Below are 18,408 nucleotides of genomic sequence, written 5' to 3'. Positions count from 1 at the left end.
GTGGTGTTTCTCTCGGTTTCTTTCTTCCTCACTCTCTTCTCCACTCTCAGTCTTGACCATGTTGCTTTATGTGTTACTGTCTGCTTTCCTTTGTCTGTGTTTTGCTGCATGGATGTGGCTCTCATCTTTAGACTGCCAGTTTTCTGTGGAAAAACAAGCAAAAGAGGCTAGTAGGACAGAAGGCATTGCATGCAATGCTCCCTCCATATATATATATATATATATATATATATATATATATATATATATATATATATATATATCTGGGGAAGCATTCAAATATTTCAAATAAACTAAGAGCATAAAACACAAAATGGCACAGCTATACAGAACATATCTACTGGATGCATTAAAATAAATGAATCAAGGAATCATTTTTTACATTAAGGGTTACTGACAAATGAGAGAATTTTTTTTATAAAGACTTAACAAAGTCATCTTCCCTAGTTGCTGTAGGTTTTAGTGAGTGAGGATGTGACCTTTTTAAATTAAGTATATTACAATAGTTAAGCAATGGAGAGAAAGTCACTTGTACCACACTTGTAGTACTACCAAATTGCCACTAGACGGCAGGAAAAATACCACGTGCTGTAATTTTAGCATCTATCAGGTTAGACCCCGATAATATAAAATACAGCCCCTTTTTGTCATCTGACGACCAGTAATGTAAGCTACATCTGAGTGGCATGTTTGCCTGGCTCAGTCTAGGCTTGCACACACACACACACACACACATTAGGAATCTGTCGTGTGGCAAAGAGCACCCTGGCGTTGTGCTGTTCTTTTTTTTCGATGATATCAGCAAAATATTTTTCTTGCGGTTTTGTAATTGCTGAAATTGATTTTTTCACTAAGATTTTTAGACATTCATGGTGGACAGACTCTCTTCAGTTGTCTTCATTTGGCCAGGGCTGAAAAGTATTTTTGGACTTTTGTTGTTTTACAAAGTGCAACTACTGTTAAATACTTGGTAGGAGGATTTAAAATCAGTAATTGCAATATCACTGCACGGGGTGATGTTTTAAAACAGTTCTAGTGTGTAAAATAAGATCTCTTTGACATGGGTAGGTCCAGAAGAAGCAGCATATTATAAGATTCTACTAAATTTAAAAAATCATTTGCTAAAAAAAAATGTCGGGACAGCATACATGCACATTAGAACTGACGAGGGATAACAAATGATAATACTTCTGAGAACAAATAAAGGATGTATGTTTCCTGAAAGATGGGATCATTTTGAGTCTAATCCCCCACTCACTGCTTGAGGACCTGTACTTAAGCAAGTGATGAAAGGAGGAAGCCCTGTGTGGACTGACTCAGGGCTCCTGGTTGAGATTAGATCAGTGTTTCTCCACTTAACTCCACATTATGAAATGCAGTGAGACTGCTTTTCTAACCTTTGTGTAACATTGCAAAACATTAAACCCAAATTGAGGAAAACAAACTAAAGGCAACAACACAATACAATAGCCTTGCCCCTATAAAAGGAAGTCCCTCTAAACAATAAGACACAGAGATCCACATCACTTGTAGATCTCACACTCTTCACTTTGCTGTTGTTCACATCGGCTTCTTGACCCTCAATCTCAGGACAAGCAAGTAGTACATATTTCAATACCACTTTTAACTAATATGAGAGAATATTGTTGGAGTCCACTGTGATGTGTTGGATTCTGCTTTTCAGGATGAAGCGTCTTGTGGCCTTGGCTTTGTTGATGCTGGTGGTCTACATGGCCGATCCTGTTGCAGCAAAGTAAATATATCAGGCTTTCTCAAACTTTATTTACACCAGAAACAATATAACAATAAAAGCCACTGTTGTTTCTACATGTCAACTTTTTTTTTTTTTTGTAACCATAGATGGAAGCGGGGCTATTGAAAGTAATATACAAATTTTGTCATGCCAGTCAAAATCTGAAACCTATTGCCTTTCTCCTTCACCAGGCCCAGCTACGACTGGCTAAAGCCTGTCGTGAAGCAACAATATGGAGGCTACATGTATGTTTCTTTCCAAAGTCAGCTGTCAGATTATGATGACAGTAGCCTGTAGTGTACAAAATAATACATCAATTTTTTTAATGCAAATAAAATCTGAATAATTCCCTTCCTCTTCCACCAGGCATGGCGGTGGTGGTGGTGGCGGTGGCGGTGGTGGTTGCCGTGACAGTGGCAGTGGTGGTCATGGCGGTCATGGCGGAAACCAGGTCTACAACCAGATCCAGTACCGTTGATTAATCTTTAAAATTCAACTAAAGGAGTCACTCTGATGCTCTGCTTTATGACAATAAATAAATAAATAAATAAATGAATAAATAAATAAATAAATAAATAAATAATAAAAATCATGTCTGAAAGCATACTGAAACTCTTGTTTTTCAATTTGAGAAACAAATGGACTAGTATACCGGTTAGAAAAGATTTGAAATATCTCCTCTGTTTTATTATAGTGAATAAGGTGGTAATAATAATTGATTAATTTGACTGAAAGATTCAATATGACACAGAACATTGTTTTTCATTTTTGGGGCTTTATGGAGCACTGAGCTCAAATCAGGGCTCGCTTTACCTTGTTACTTCTATATTTTAGATTTCTATTTTACAATGACTGCTGCACTTTCTACAATGCATTTATTGTATATGTTCCAGTTCGAAAATGTTATAAAATGAAATTGTGAATATTGTTAACATATTCTACTGTCTGCATTTTTATTTATTTTTAATTTAATTTATTTTTGTATGAGAAAACGTCAACTTCAGTTGCACAAATGAAAAAAATTTAAAGTTTCTAATTCTTGTCAGTTCATGCCTGGTATTACCCTGGCCGGACAAGTCAGCTGGCTTGTCAAGTTTCCTATCTGCCCCTTAACTGAACAATAAAAAACAAAACTGAAATGTTGCTAAATACAGAGACAAGAACGCAATTTTACAAAAATATTTTTTTTTTTTTGCAAAAGTATTTCTTGGTGTGTCCGTTAAGGGGTGAATGGATGGTAATGTGGAGGCTTTAGTCTAATCATTTAACAATCACTGTTCGTCTGTACTGGATAAAGTGGCTCCTCACACTGGTAGAAAGACCTCCTCTATTAATTCACCCCTATGGATAAATGGAAATATTTTGAGTTTCAGGTGCAAATGTTGGATGACCAAGTGCTTGTGGAAAGCCGCAAAGATTCAGGTATACAGGCTATATCTTAAAGAACTTATGGGCATCCTCAATGACATGGTGAAGGCCGAAAGATCTTACTTCTCTTATTTTATCTTTTTGCAAGAGAAATCCTAAGGTCTTGTTTGATCCAGTAAACAACATTGTCCCTCCATCCACTCCAGATATACCAATTGTCTCTAACAGTGACCGCAATAACCTTAAACATTTGATAAAGAATGTTATAAATGTCAGGGCAAATGTCACACGCTTGTCCTGTCTACTCACAAGTGGTTCCTCCACCCCCTGTCATGGTTCTGCATTTTTGGACTTCTATTGAACTTCTTGGCCTCTTGTGTTTCCCCTGGACTCTGTGTTTATGGACTTTGTTGTTTGACTTCTCTTCCTGCTCCATGTCCCTCTCATATTTAGCTGTTGCTTTGCCCTGCTGTCGCTCTCGTTAGTGTTTTCACCAGTGTCTTGCTACCCAGTTTGCTCATCCTGCCTCCTGTGCTTTCCAAGCCACTCAGCATGTTTCAGTTCAGTTCTTTGTTAGTTTGTTTGTCATTGTTCCTTGGTGTTCAGTGGTTTAGGTTCCTTGAGTTTAGTTTTGTGGTGTTGCAAGCTTGCCTGTGTTGGAACTGTTTGCATTTCCACTTGTAGTGGCATTTTTGAGCCACAAGGGGGCATAGTTTATTCATCAGTCAGTGCCCAATTTCAGGAAGTGAAGTAGAGAGAAGTTCTTCTGCTTTTTTGTTGTGAAAGAAAGTGTTTTTAGGACAGAGATGCTACCTCCTCTTCCAACCGTTTGTTCTTTAGCCCTTTAAGTGGCAATATAATTAAGTAAGCTGTTATTTATAATCGTTAGACTGCATATTGTTTTTAGTTTTACAAGATCTGTTTAATTTTATTGACTACTATTTATGGTCTCGTGCTCATATGTAGATCTATTAATAATAGATCCGCCATTCAGTTGTTACATACTGACTTATTCAACGGACAAAGTATTGTGTATTGGTTGTTAATCAATGCTCTTTTGTACTTTGTTTATTTCAGTTTCACACTTTTTGGCATTAAATCCTGTCCTACCACAACTCTTGCCTGTTCCTTGAAGGATGCAGTGTCAAAGAGAGTTTAACTGGCTGTGGATACCAGTATAGGACAGTCGTCACACTGGGTGAAGCAGTACACTGCCAGTCACGTGAGCCAGGCAATAAATGGCATTTGCTTCATCTCCTGTGCTTGCCTGTTTGCTCCTGCATTTGGGTCTACCTGCCTGTATCACATGTGACACCCCATTCATCTCGGATCCATGGATCCCTTTTGTCCTGTTTCTATTGAGGATATTACTACCTTGTTAAGGAAAATGAAACACTCCTTAAGCCCACCAGATGTCATACCAACTTCTGTGTTCTTCTGTGTCTTCTAAATTCATCTATCCCTGTTAAGTCAATTTTATAAGCCACTCTCTTTTATTAGGGTGTGTCCACAGCTATGTTAAGCATGCTACTGTTCAACTTTTGTTGTAGAGGCCAGATCTGGACCACTTCCTGCCAGACAGCTATAGGCCTATTTATTAATCTCACTTTGTTTTAAAAATTTTTTTTAGAAAATGTTGTTGAAAAGCAACTTGTTCAAACACCGGATCTGCACAGGGTGTTTGACATATTTCAATTTGGTTTTCATAAAATACCCACTGAAACTGCTCTCCTTAAGGTTGCAAATTATATTTTAATACCTGCAAATGCTGCAGAGGCTATGCTACAGCGAACATAGCGAGAAATCGAGTACCGTCTTGATGTGCTTTGTGCAACTAATGGTGCCCATATACTTTTATTTCGTCACATTTGGACTACTGTTATTGCCAGACTGTTAACATAATCCAACAGATGGACATACATTCACGTATTTTAACCTCTCTGCTCTGGCTTCCAGTTCATTTTAGACTTCAGTGTCCACTTTTAGAGCCCTACATGGCCACATTGTACAGTATATCATGGACCCTTTGCACCCTTACACCACGAGCTGAACTCTTAGGTCCTCTAACTGGGGTCTTCGAAGTGCCCCGTGGATACATTTTAAGACTTTAAGACTAAGCTTTGAAACAGTCTCCCAAAACCTCTGTCGTCTCTGGACTCTGTGGTTACTTTGAAAAAGCAGCTAAAGAGCTATCTGTTCAGACAGACATTTCAGTAGCATGTGGTTTTTCATTTTTTGACCTGTGTTTTATATCTGTTTACATTTGTTTGTTTTATCTGTTGCTTATTTCTGTTTCATAAATTTGACTGTGAAGAACAAACTCTATGTACACTATACAGTATAATCAATATAACTAAAGGATACTATATGACTAATTTACTATTTACCAAATTTCCCCCTGGCGACAAATAAAGTATAATTGATTGATTGATTGATTGATTTAATAATAGCCAGGATTCTAAAGTGTTAACAACTTTTATTGTCAGTTTCATGCAATTTAAAAAGTGCTTCAGTTTAGTTCTGCAACATAAATATACACAAATGGTGTGCATGGATTGATTCAGTTTGTATGAGCTGCTCTATGAGTGTGTGGAAATGGCAGGGAAGTACTGGATTGAAATAAAAATGAAAATGGATTTCATAGTTGTTGATAGAATAATATCAACAATCTAAACAAGCCACAGCCATGCATTCATCTTTATGACCTTGACAAGCAGAATCCCACATGTGCCCCATGTTACAGTATGATTTGTTGAATATGCATCAGTCCACCTTAAAAATTCAGAATCCTGTGAAAAAGCTGTATGTGGTGTTACCCTTTGCACTTCTATCAATGTGGTCAAAACACAGTAGCAATTGTGGAAACTTTTGGGTAACAGCTACACTCCAGGTATGGGAGGAATGAATGAATGAATGAATGAATCAATCAATGAATCAATCAATCAATCAATCAATCAATCAATTTTGAGCCAGTCACAATACTACCTCCATGTCTAAACTATATTATTGTTGAAATTCACACAAGGATTTTAACTATCTAAAAAATTGTCAGGGCAACACACAATCGACACGAATCCAGACATTGTCAAATTTAGGGATAACATTTGATGAGAATAAATGAAGGATGTATTTTTCCTGAAAGCTAGAATTATTTTGAGTGTAATCCCTCACTCACTGCTTGAAGACTTGAACTTGAGCAAGTGATGAAAGGAGGAAGCCCTGTGTGGACTGACCCAGGGCTCCTGGTTGAGATTAGATCAGTGTTTCTCCTCCTAACTTCACATTATGAAATGTAGCTAACTGTAATATTACAAAGCACCAAACCCAATTTGAGGAAATTAAACTAAAGGCAACAATACCAAACCATGAGCCTTGTCAGCCTTGCCCCTATAAAAGGAGGTCCCTCTAAACCAAGAGACACAGAGATCCACATCACCTGTAGATCTCACACTCTTCACTTCAGCTTCTTGACCCTCAATCTGTGGACAAGTAAGTAGTACATATTTCAAAATCATTTAACTAATATGAAAGAATATTGTTGAAGTCCACTTTGATGTGTTGGATTCTGTTTTTCAGGATGAAGCGTCTTGTGGCCTTGGCTGTGTTGATGCTGGTGGTCTACATGGCCAATCCTGTTGCAGCACAGTAAATATATCAGGCTTTCTCAACTTTTATTTACACCAGAAACAGAGAAATAGTCATAACAATGTTTGTTGTTTTCATGTGTGGACCTTTTACCATAGATGGAGGGGAGACTCTGTGAAGAAATTGTTGATGCCAGTAAAAATCTGAATCTTCCTCCTTTTCTCCTCCACCAGGAGCGGACCCCAAGGACCAGATCCAGATTATAACCCCCATCACGCAGGCCCTGAGTACAGTTCTTTCTAAACTCAACTGTGAAATTATGATTATGATGACAGTGGCCTGTAGTCTGCTAAAAAAAACACATACATTTTGTTATGCCAAATCAAATCTGAATCTAATTCCTCTCCTTTTCCACCAGGGGAGGTGGTGGTGGTGGCGGCGGAGGAGGCAGTAATTGGTGGGGCAGCAGTGGTGGTGGCGGTGGCGGCGGTGGTGGTCGTTGAAACCAGGTCTCCAACAAGGGCTGGATCACATCTTAATTACAGAAATGCCTGCTTTCCTTTTTTAGAAAGTAATAGATTGACTAGTGTTATCACTATTCTTGTGTCTGCATCAGTCATTTGAGAAAACATGATGCTTTCTGTAGCCAGATGAAAATTTTGAAATGGCAATCAGCATATTTCACACTGCCCTGATCAATAAATCTGCATTATGAAAATTCAAAGCCACTCTCCTTTGTCTTATTGTCATGAATATAATTTGATTGAAAAATTCACTGTGATGATAAGAGTTTTACGTTAAGGGAACAGAAGGTCTACTTGTACCACTTACATCTGTAGTGTTTTGAGAAAATTGTGATCAATGTGAAGTCCGTTGTTTTTTTTAGACCCTTTTCAGTTTGCATACAGGTTTAATAGGAGCACAGACGATGCCATCATAGCCATGATGCATCTCATTTACAGGCAGGGGTGAAAATCGCATTTCATTATTGGGGGGGACAATAAACTGCAAAATTTCAGAGAGTAATTCCCAGGGGAGACATTAAAAAACTGCTGTCTGGCACTAATGTACCACCCTCGTTCTCTCTTATGCTCCTTTGACACTTGCTGTACAGTGTTGAGCCCTCAGCATGTTCATATGTTTTAAATAATGCTATTAAAAGGAATAATCCTCTAACCAAATTTCTTTTGCTATTTTTTCCACTACAATTTCCACTACAGTCCATCAAAGTAGCTTCACAAGAACTAGAAACTCAAAAGAAGCTCTAAAACTAGAGGAAATACCTTGAATAATCCAACTACATCAAACTATTCTTCAAAAAACATATTTATTGTAGTGTCAACAAAAAACAAAGCAAGATATGGCATCAAATAGTGACATACATTATATGTTTGAGCTGTACACTGTCCCTTTTAGATAAAATAAGAAAATGAAATGAAACTATGTCACAAAATAATGCAACTTAAAATGCATAGACCTTATACATTTAAATTATAAACTGTAACTGAGGGCCTATCAAACTCAAAGTACAAATAGCCTACATTAAATCTAGAGACAAACTCAAAATATCAGTAAAATATGAACTATTTCTGACATGAATATCCTGACAGACTTTTTAAAAGCATAAAAAAATCAGTATTTGCTCCTCCTGTGGTCTGTCCTCTCTTTTCCTCACTGTCATGCCCTTGCTTGAGCTTGTAAACAATCATTAGCTAATAGCTTAAACAGTGAGCTGAAAGAGGCAGGTTTTGGACCATGCAGGGGGAAAATATCGTTTTTCATATTACAACCTATTGCTTGGTAAGCAAGTGGTGTGATAAATGACTTATTATTGGCTTTCACTATAGGGTTGCCAACTTTCACACAAACAAATAAGGGATAATTTTGTCACAGGCTACATGACTAGTCTAAAAATCGCACTTATAGTGGAAAGCAAATACATTATATCTCTCTGCCAGTTTTTAAACACACCTGGTATTCCCAAATTGTTGGATATCTCTCTCTATGATTGGGCTTTTTTAATGAGATCCCGGTCGGACTGTAATCTGCTGTCCCACAGCTCTGCACCAGTGGCATGCACAGACATTTTGGGGGGCAGGTGCTCAAGTGAAAAAAAGGGCACCTTCTGCAGTGTAGCTGCTCTGGACTGTGTACTCTGACATTTCTGCTTCATCTGTGTATGTCACATATTCTGGTGATTCATCTCCCTTATCTTCCATGCTGGTAGATGGCCTATTGCAGGACAGCAGAGAGCTGCTTCCCTGTGCTGCCTGCTGTAGCTGCCTAGACCAACAATAGAATATGATGTTTAATTGGGTAAGACTGCTTGGTGTCATCACACCAGACTGTAACTGCCATGGCCTAACTTCAATACCCTACCACATAGCTGTGTTCTGCAGACAAATTTTAATGGGCTATTTGTCATTGACAGTGTTTTAATAATAGCCTATTAAGGTAAATACAACATTACTGCAAGTGTTGTAACATAGAAGTGATATTCAGCTAATATAGCTTCATGCTTGATTTACAATGTCCAAACCATTTTGTGTAGTTAAAATAAATTGTGGACCGCTAATAAGATATTTCAATAAAATTAGATGAACAGTTTTAAATCTGAGCTTGAAATTCCCCTACACAGTTGTCCCTTAACATGACTCTGGTGTTGACTCTAACCTTTCTTCTTCATCTATGTGTTGTGCTTCCTCCTCATCCTCCTTGCTGCTCGTCGATGGCTTGATCCAGGAGAGCAGAGAGCTGCTCCCCCAGGCTGCTTGCTGTAGCTCCCTTTCTTTTTCTTTTCTTTTTCTTTCTTTTCTTGGCATTGTTCTGCAATTGGTAAATGAGCTAAATCAATGTTGTGCTCTGCATGATAATAACGGGTTAATCTCCCAAAATAGACCAACAGTACGGATAAGACTGCTTTGTGACATTACAACAAGCCAGGCTACTTTTTCTGCAGGCATTTTGGACTTTGTCATTTGGCAAATATTTTACTGCAAGTGTTAATTATGTAGCCTAATGTAAACCTAAGGTAAAAAATACTAAATATTCAGCTAAAGTATAGCCTACTGATAGCTTCACATGCTGTACCAACAACAAATTCTACAGTCATTGGCCGTGTGCTGTCTGGCAAAATTACAACAGGGGCATTATTATTACACGCATTTAATCAAGAATTGATCAGTGTCACCATTGGGCCACATACAGTACACTGTTAAAAAAAATAATAATAACTTTTAAAAGGGCACTTGCTGGTCCAGACTAGGGCAAGGGCAGGTGCTCTAGCACCACCTAGTGTCTACCTGTGCACATCCCTGTATATGATGAAAGTTGCCGCATACTTAACCTGTCTGTGCAGTTCAAAAGTAAACTCATGTGAATGACTCAGACTGCTTGGAAAATAATGGGTGGTAAAAATCACACACCCCTGCAGACTATTTTTGAACAGGCCACTATGAAGCAGGCTAATAACATTATCAATGGACCATCACATGTTTTACATTCAGAATATGAACTGCTGCCCTCAAACAAGAAGTTCACAGTAACTTGTTGTAGATTGAACAGGTTTAAAAACTCATCCCTGTGTCTACTAAGCTCTTAAACAGTGGCAAATAGGCTTGGAGGCACTGGCTACACGTTTGCACTGATCCTGAGCAACTGATTTTATTTTATTTATCTGTTTTAGAATGTTTTAAATCTTTAAAATTGTTTATTACAGCTGACTGTATTTTTTTTTTTTTTTTTTTTTTTTACGTTTGAATGTATGATGCTGATTGCTGTCTTTTTAAGGGGTGTAGCATGGGTGAAGAGCCCATGACAAATGTCTCACCTTGCAGGACAATAAAGTTAGGCTAATCTTGAATCTTGAATCTTGAATCTATTCATAAAAATACAGCAGTGAGCAGCAATGAACAAATCACCACAGCCTGACAGAAAATGCGCTGTGTTTCCTGACAGAGCTGCAGGTTCTGCTTATTAAAGTTATTATCATGACATACCAGAAGATCAACTGTCTGTATTTTTAGCATGACAAAATGTTGAAGATATATGATCAGTGTCTAAAGTTAGTCCCAGTTTATTGATTACTGTAAGCTTTACTGTAATTTCACTTGCAAACAAACAAACGGATTTGTTTGTTTCTTTTCCCTTGCTTCTTTTCCCTTAACACAAAGTGAAAAACTCTCATCATCAAAGTGAATTTTTCAATCAAATTATATCCATGAGAATAACACAAGAGAGAATGGCTTTGAATTTTCATGATGCAGATTTATTCATCAGGGCAATGTCAAATATGCTGGTTGCCATTTTGAAATTTTCATCTGGCTACAGAAAACATCATACTTTCTCAAATGACTGATGCAGACACAAGAATAGTGATAACACTAGTCATTCTATTAATTTCTAAAAAAGGAAAGCAGGCATTTCTGTAATTAAGATGTGATCCAGCCCTGGTTGGAGACCTGGTTTTAGCGACCACCGCCGCCTCCGCCGCCGCCACCACCTCCGCCGCCACCACCACCCCCGCCGCCGCCGCCGCCTCCTCCTCCCCCGCCGCCACCACCGCCGGCCCACCTAATGGAAAATGAGAGGAATTAGATTTGGCACGACAAAATGTATGCCAGTATGTATGTGTTTTTAGTGGACTACAGGCCACTGTGATCATAATTTCACAGTTGAGTTTAGAAAGAACCGTACTCAGGGCCTGGATCTGGTCCTTGGGGTCCGCTCCTGGTGGAGGAGAAAAGGAGGAAGATTCAGATTTTTATTGGCATCAACAATTACTCATTTCCATCTATGGTAAAAGGTCCATGAATGAAAACAACAATCATTGCTATGACTATTTCAGGTTAAAGGTTAAAAGACAGGTTAAAGGTTGAGAAAGCCTGATATATTTACTGTGCTGCAACAGGATTGGCCATGTAGACCACCAGCATCAACACAGCCAAGACCACAAGACGCTTCATCCTGAAAAACAGAATCCAACACATCACAATGGACTCCAACAATATTCTCTCATATTAGTTAGCCTAAGTGATTTTGAAATATGTACTACTTACTTGTCCACAGATTGAGGGTCAAGAAGCTGAAGTGAAGAGTGTGAGATCTACAGGTGATGTGGATCTCTGTGTCTCTTGGTTTAGAGGGACCTCCTTTTATAGGGGCAAGGCTGACAAGGTTCATGGTTTGGTCTCACTGCCTTCAGTTTGATTTCCTGAACTTGGGTTTGGTGTTTTGTAATATTACAGTGTGTCTGGACATACAGTCTCATTGCGTTTCATAATGTGGAGGTAAGTGGAAAAAACACTGATCTAATCTCAACCAGGCTTCCTGAGTCAGTCCACACAGGGCTTCCTCCTTTCATCACTTTCTCAAGTCTTCAAGCATTGAGTGAGGGATTAGACTCAAAATAATTCCAACTTTCAGGAAACATACAACTTTCATTCAATATACTATACAATTAAAAAAAAAAAAAGTGGCCTAAGTATTACTGTGACTAAAATTCATTCATTCATTCATTCATTCATTCATTCATTCATTCACTCATAGCTGTGGAGTGCAGCTATTATCCAAAAGTAATTGCTACTTTGTGGTGAACATATGGATAGAAGTGCAAAGGGCCACACCACATCCAGTAATTTCCTGCCATTTCCATGCACTCCATTTGAAATGTGGTGCAAGGCAGCTCATGGTTACAAACTGAATCAATCCATGCACACTACTTGTGTATGTTTAAATTGCAGAACTAAACTGAAGCACTGACGCACTTTTCAGATTACATGAATGCTAATAAAGAGTAAATTGATGATATATAATACTTTAGATATGGTGGTAATCTTGCAAACTAATGAAATCGTTCTCTTGTAAATACCTTGGCACTACGTTTGACTCACAGCTCAAATTCATGGAAAACACTGAGCTTATTGTTAAATGGAGTCAACAGAGAGTTCATTTAATGGGGAAGCTATATTCTTTTAAGGTCTGTGATACCATTTTGTGTAATTTTTTATCATTCTTTTATTGAAATTTTTTTTAACTTTTCCTTTATCTGCTGGTTCAATGGGTTGGCTGTGAAGGAGAAGAACAGCTTGAAAGCAATTGTTAAAGTGTGTTTGAAAATGATTGGCACCAAGCAGAGGAATTTGGGCACAGTCTGGGAGGAATGAGTCGCCCAGAGAGCAAAAACGATAATCAGTCAACCAGACCACATTCTGTCGACTGAGTTTTTACTGCTGCCTTCCGGTTGTCACTATAATGTGCCCAACAGTAGGACAAATCGCTACGCAAAGTCTTTTATTCCTTTTGCTATTAAGCTTTTAAACACAGACCCTACTCATTTTAGATGAAACTGTTATATCTTAGAGGATTATCAATTTATTGGTCTTATTTATTCATGGGATTTTATTTATTGGATTTTACTACTGATTCTATTGATTTTACTGAGCACTGATTTTACTATGTAATTGATTATTATGTGCCACTGTGCTTTATTGTTTCCTTGGCTCTGATTGTTGTATGGGATACATATGGAAAAGCTGCAAATGAATTGCCCTGTTGGGATGAATAAAGTTTTCTGAACTGAACTGAACTGAACTGAACTGAATAAGATTTGTTGCCCACTTGTTGAAAACCAAAAATCAAACATGTAGTAAGGTTATAAAGCCATAGCTTCACTATGCACTTTCAATAATGTCATTATTGTCAGATGTTTAAATGCTTGTGAAATGCTTTTCACAAACATTTAAACAGCAGTATAGCCTTAAATGACTAAACTATTTTTCTTAGCTGTTGACGATGTGAATCTTGTGTTGTCACCCTGCAACCATCACTGTGATTAAGTGATTTCATTGCTGATATGTGATGTTCGTTGTTGTGTTGTGAAACCCATACTGGTGAGCTGCTTCAGATAACAAGGTTGTGAAATGACTGAACATGTTCATCACAGTGTGTTGTAACATTTCATGTCACTTATTTGGAAGCCATGGAATGCATAAACATATTAAAATAAAAACAAAAATGAGGAGAGAAAAACAAGTGCAGTGGAATCTATAGAAATCCATGAAGTCAGGTGACTCACCTAGATTAAACAGGTTACACTCCTGCTGCCATTACAGTTGTTGCTGCTGCTGCTGATAATGATGGAAATGCATTTATTTATCTCCACATATTCCAATTTCTACAGGAATTTGCAGAGCCTGATTTCATTCTGGAAAAATGATGTTTTTCATCTTGTGCAGACAGTGAAAAACCGAATCATGGATTCTGGCCTCAGCTTAGAAAGCTGTATTAACAGCATAACAAAAGCAGCTTTTTGTCATCTGAAGAACATTGCAAAAATCAGAGGTCTTTTACCTCAATTAGACTGTGAAAATTAAATTCAATTTCAATTCAATTTTATTTCTTTATATAGTCCAGAATCACAAATTACAAATTTGTCCCAATGGGCTTTACAGAAATACAACATCCTCTGTTCTGAGACCCTCACATCGGATGAGGAACAACTCCCTAAAAAATCCCTTTAAGGGAGAGAAAAAATAGGAAGAAACCTCAGGGGAGCAATAGAGGAGGGATCCCTCCCCAGGATGAACAGATGTGCAATGAATGTTGTAAACACAGAAACAGAACGCAGATAAGATAATGCTAACACAGAGTCAGTATAACAAAATTATAATATAATAGAAGTAATGGTCAACAGTTGGTGTATCAAGAGTGAGACAAGGATGCCGAGCGGCGCCAGATGTACTGGAGCAGCCTGGGACCTGAGCCTGTCCATGCTTTTGTTACTAGCAGACTTGACAAATGTAACTTTCTTCTCTGCGGCTTGGCTAAAGGGTCTGTTAAATGTCTGCAGCTTCTTCAAAATGCTGTTGCTAGAGTCTTGACCCAGACATGGAAACCTGAACATATCACACCTGCTCTTCAGTCATGGCATTGGCATCTGGTTCACTCTAGAATTGATTTCAAAATTTAACCCCTTGTCTTCAAAGCAGCTCATGGCCCTGCCTCACTCTACATCTCCCAAATGTTAGTCAAATATTTGCCAAGCTGCTCCCCAACAACATCTGACTCTAATCTCTTAGTAATTTTAAGAACAACATCCAAATGTGATGCTAGCTTTTAGCCATTATGTGTTTCTTTCACATTTTGACCCTGAACCACGACGTCCTCCAGTCGGCTGATCGGCAGTGGTGGCCAGTCATTGCCCATCCTCTCCTGGCTTCCAGCTCAGCTCCTCCCTTCTGTTTCAGCGACAACATGATGCTCTCCCTGTTTCTTCCCCCAACCTGCGCACAGCTGCCTTCCTCTCCCTCCCAGCTATTCCCAGAGCTGTGAGTGTGCTCCACACAGACTGTGCTGGAAAGCCTCTGCAGACGACTTCCATGGGAAAAGCCAGGCCTGCCACCCTTTATCCTTGCACTGTTGGACCAGGTCCTGGTACTTGATGGCTCTCCTCTCCCGGGCCTCGTCACACTCGTCCTCCCACAGGACAGTTAGCTCCACCATGATGATCTTCTTTACCTCCTCAGACCACAAAACAAAGTCAGGCCTCAGGGATATTTAGATGACCCGAAAATGTAGTTTCCTTCCGAGGTCCACCCTCATCTCCCATTATTGGGCTGTCTGCAGGAGGCCTCCAGTGTCACCAGTCTTAAACTTACATTTAAATAAAGTTTCACTTGACTTGATTTGATAGATATACAGCCCAAAAGTGTCAGGCAACCATCCATTAATTATAAAAAACTTCACATGACACTTTATTTTCATCAAAAACATGATTTTAAACTTATCTGCAAAACCACAGGTTATGTAGAAATGTAAATACAGCCACTTCAAATACTGCTACACTGTGCTACTAACAAAGACTGTACTAACCATAAGGTCTTGAGTTCTTCTGCTTTGTTTTTGCACATGGCTCTCCATGTGTAAAACCTGCTCACTCTCTAGTTGAAACAAAATGGTACTGATGTGTCCAAAGGGGCTTTCATAATAAGCCCTAAAAGCAATCATTCAAAGATATGTGACTTGCTATTGACATATCTGTACATGCTGAATATTTTTAGCTTTTGAAACCATTTTGTTTGCCATCAAATTTAAGCTACCATTTTAAAATTTTTGGAAAACCTTTCATTGTCGGCCAGAATGACACCAAATGGTGAAAGATTGTTACTTAACAAACAAGCTAAAGGAATTGTCCAAAATTTGCTGTTCACAGGATAAAACAAGATAAAGTAAACATGTTATGAAATGTTGCACTGTGATCTTACACAAAACCTTTGTTGCTCTTTGTCGTGTGAAAAATTTCAGCTGCCATTTTGCAGTTTTTGAAAAACATTAAAAAATATTGTCTTCATAAGATAAGATAAGGTAAGATAAGCCTTTATTGGTCCCACCATGACAAATTTCACACTGCTGCAGCAGCAACAATAAAAAAATATATAGAAATAAGGAAATATATAGAAATAAGACTCAGGATAAAAAAAATAATAATAATAATTGAATGCTACATAATCAGTATTGCACAGATGGAGTTAAAGTCTTTGTATATGCATGTGCAAATGCTCTACTGGGAGCAACTCTGATTGTTAAGTGTGACAGTCGCTGGAAGGAAGGACCTACGATATTGCTCCTTCCCACACCATGGATGGAGCAGTCTGTCACTGAATGAGCTCTGCAGAGGTTTCACAGTTTTGTGCATGGGGTGGGAGTTATTCTCCATCATGAACCACAAATAAGATCAACTTGAAATCTGGCAAGAATATGAACTGTGTAAGCCTTTACTTAGACTGAAGCATGCTAGGTAACTGGTCAAGAAAAATTCATATACCTGCAACATTTTGTCATGCTAAACATATAGCCAAATGATCTTCTGTTATGTCATGATAATAACTTGAATAGGCACAACCTGCAGCTCTGCCAGGAAACATGGCACACTTTCTCTCAGGCTGTGGTGATTTGTTCATTGCTGCTCGCTGCTGTATTTTTATGAGGGGATTACAAGTAGACCTTCTGTTCCCTTAACATAAAGTGAAAAACTATTTTCATCATCACAGTGAATTTTTCAATCAAATTATATTCATGAGAATAAGACAAAGGAGAGTGGCATTGAATTTTCATAATGCAGATTTATTCATCAGGGCAGTTTGAAATATGCTGATTGCTTTTTAAAAACATTCTCAAATGACTGATGCAGACACAAGAATAGTGATAACATTAGTCATTCTATTAGTTTCTCAAAATGGAAAGCAGGCATTTCTGTAATTAAGATGTAATCCAGCCCTGGTTGGAGACCTGGTTTCAACGACCACCGCCGCCGCCACCGCCACCACCACTGCTGCCCCACCAATTACTGCCTCCTCCGCCGCCACCACCACCACCTCCCCTGGTGGAAAAGGAGAGGAATTAGATTCAGATTTGATTTGGCATAACAAAATGTATGTGTTTTTTTAGTAGACTACAGGCCACTGTAATCATAATTTCACAGTTGAGTTTAGAAAGAACCGTACTCAGGGCCTGCATGATGGGGGTTATAATCTGGATCTGGTCCTTGGGGTCCGCTCCTGGTGGAGGAGAAAAGGAGGAAGATTCAGATTTTTATTGGCATCAACAATTACTCATTTCCATCTATGGTAAAAGGTCCATGAATGAAAACAACAATCATTGTTATGACTATATCTCTGTTTCTGGTGTAAATAAAAGTTGAGAAAGCCTGATATATTTACTGTGCTGCAACAGGATCGGCCATGTAGACCACCAGCATCAACACAGCCAAGGCCACAAGACGCTTCATCCTGAAAAACAGAATCCAACACATCACAGTGGACTCCAACAATATTCTTTCATATTAGTTAAGCGATTTTGAAATATGTACTACTTACTTGTCCACAGATTGAGGGTCAAGAAGCTGAAGTGAAGAGTGTGAGATCTACAGGTGATGTGGATCTCTGTGTCTCTTGGTTTAGAGGGACCTCCTTTTATAGGGGCAAGGCTGACAAGGTTCATGGTTTGGTCTCACTGCCTTCAGTTTGATTTCCTCAACTTGGGTTTGGTGTTTTGTAATATTACAGTAAGGCTGGATATAGAGCCCCACTGCATTTCATAATTTGAAGTTAGGAGGAGAAACACTGATCTAATCTCAACCAGGAGCCCTGAGTCAGTCCACACAGGGCTTCCTCCTTTCATCACTTGCTCAAGCTCAAGTCTTCAAGCAGTGAGTGAGGGATTAGACTCAACATAATTCCAACTTTCAGAAAACATACAACTTTCATTCAATATACTTTAGTGTATAAAATGCTTGTTTTATGAATTTAAAAAATAATTTTTAGTCACAGTATTACTGTGACTAAAAATTCATTCATTCATTCATTCATTCATTCATTCATTCATTCATTCAGGCTTGTGGAGCACAGCTATTATCCAAAAGTAATTGTTAGTGTGCTTACCACATGGATAGACGTGCAAAGGGTCACCGTAATTTCCTGCCATTTTCACACACTATACATGAAATGTGGTGCAGGGCAGCTCATATGTACAAACTGAATCAATCCATGCACACAACTTGTGTATGTTTAAATTGCAGAACTAAACTGGAGCACTTTTCAAATTCCATGAAACTGACAATATAAAAGTCAGTAACACTTTGAAATCCTGGCTGTTAATAAAGAGTAAATTAATGATATATTATACTTTAGTTATAGTGGAAATAC

The 18,408-nt window shown here is 38.4% G+C and overlaps 3 long non-coding RNA genes across 5 annotated transcripts; 2 read left to right on the top strand and 1 right to left on the bottom strand.

Annotated features, from left to right (window-relative positions):
• Positions 1-1,526: 1,526 nt before the first annotated feature.
• LOC115356530 (uncharacterized) lies at positions 1,527-2,155 on the top strand. Its single transcript, XR_003927982.1, has 4 exons — positions 1,527-1,599; positions 1,685-1,753; positions 1,945-1,998; positions 2,120-2,155. It is a non-coding gene; the product is annotated as an uncharacterized LOC115356530 (long non-coding RNA).
• A 4,361-nt stretch (positions 2,156-6,516) lies between these two features.
• On the top strand, positions 6,517-7,430 carry LOC115356528 (uncharacterized). Its single transcript, XR_003927980.1, has 4 exons — positions 6,517-6,610; positions 6,698-6,766; positions 6,940-6,993; positions 7,125-7,430. It is a non-coding gene; the product is annotated as an uncharacterized LOC115356528 (long non-coding RNA).
• A 3,797-nt stretch (positions 7,431-11,227) lies between these two features.
• On the bottom strand, positions 11,228-17,677 carry LOC115356526 (uncharacterized). 3 transcript variants are annotated; one of them, XR_003927977.1, is made up of 5 exons: positions 17,581-17,677; positions 17,425-17,493; positions 17,209-17,262; positions 17,074-17,084; positions 11,228-11,243 (listed from the first exon to the last, which is right to left on the bottom strand). It is a non-coding gene; the product is annotated as an uncharacterized LOC115356526 (long non-coding RNA). The 3 variants fall into 3 exon arrangements; XR_003927978.1 differs by lacking the exons at positions 17,074-17,084; positions 17,209-17,262 and adding an exon at positions 11,402-11,434 and having other exon boundaries at positions 11,240-11,278; XR_003927976.1 differs by lacking the exon at positions 11,228-11,243 and having other exon boundaries at positions 16,808-17,084.
• Between the last annotated feature and the right edge of the window lie 731 nt (positions 17,678-18,408).

Source organism: Myripristis murdjan, chromosome 24, assembly GCF_902150065.1.
Source record: "Myripristis murdjan chromosome 24, fMyrMur1.1, whole genome shotgun sequence".
Lineage (NCBI taxonomy): Eukaryota > Metazoa > Chordata > Actinopteri > Holocentriformes > Holocentridae > Myripristis > Myripristis murdjan.
This window is presented reverse-complemented; position numbering and strand designations above follow the sequence as displayed.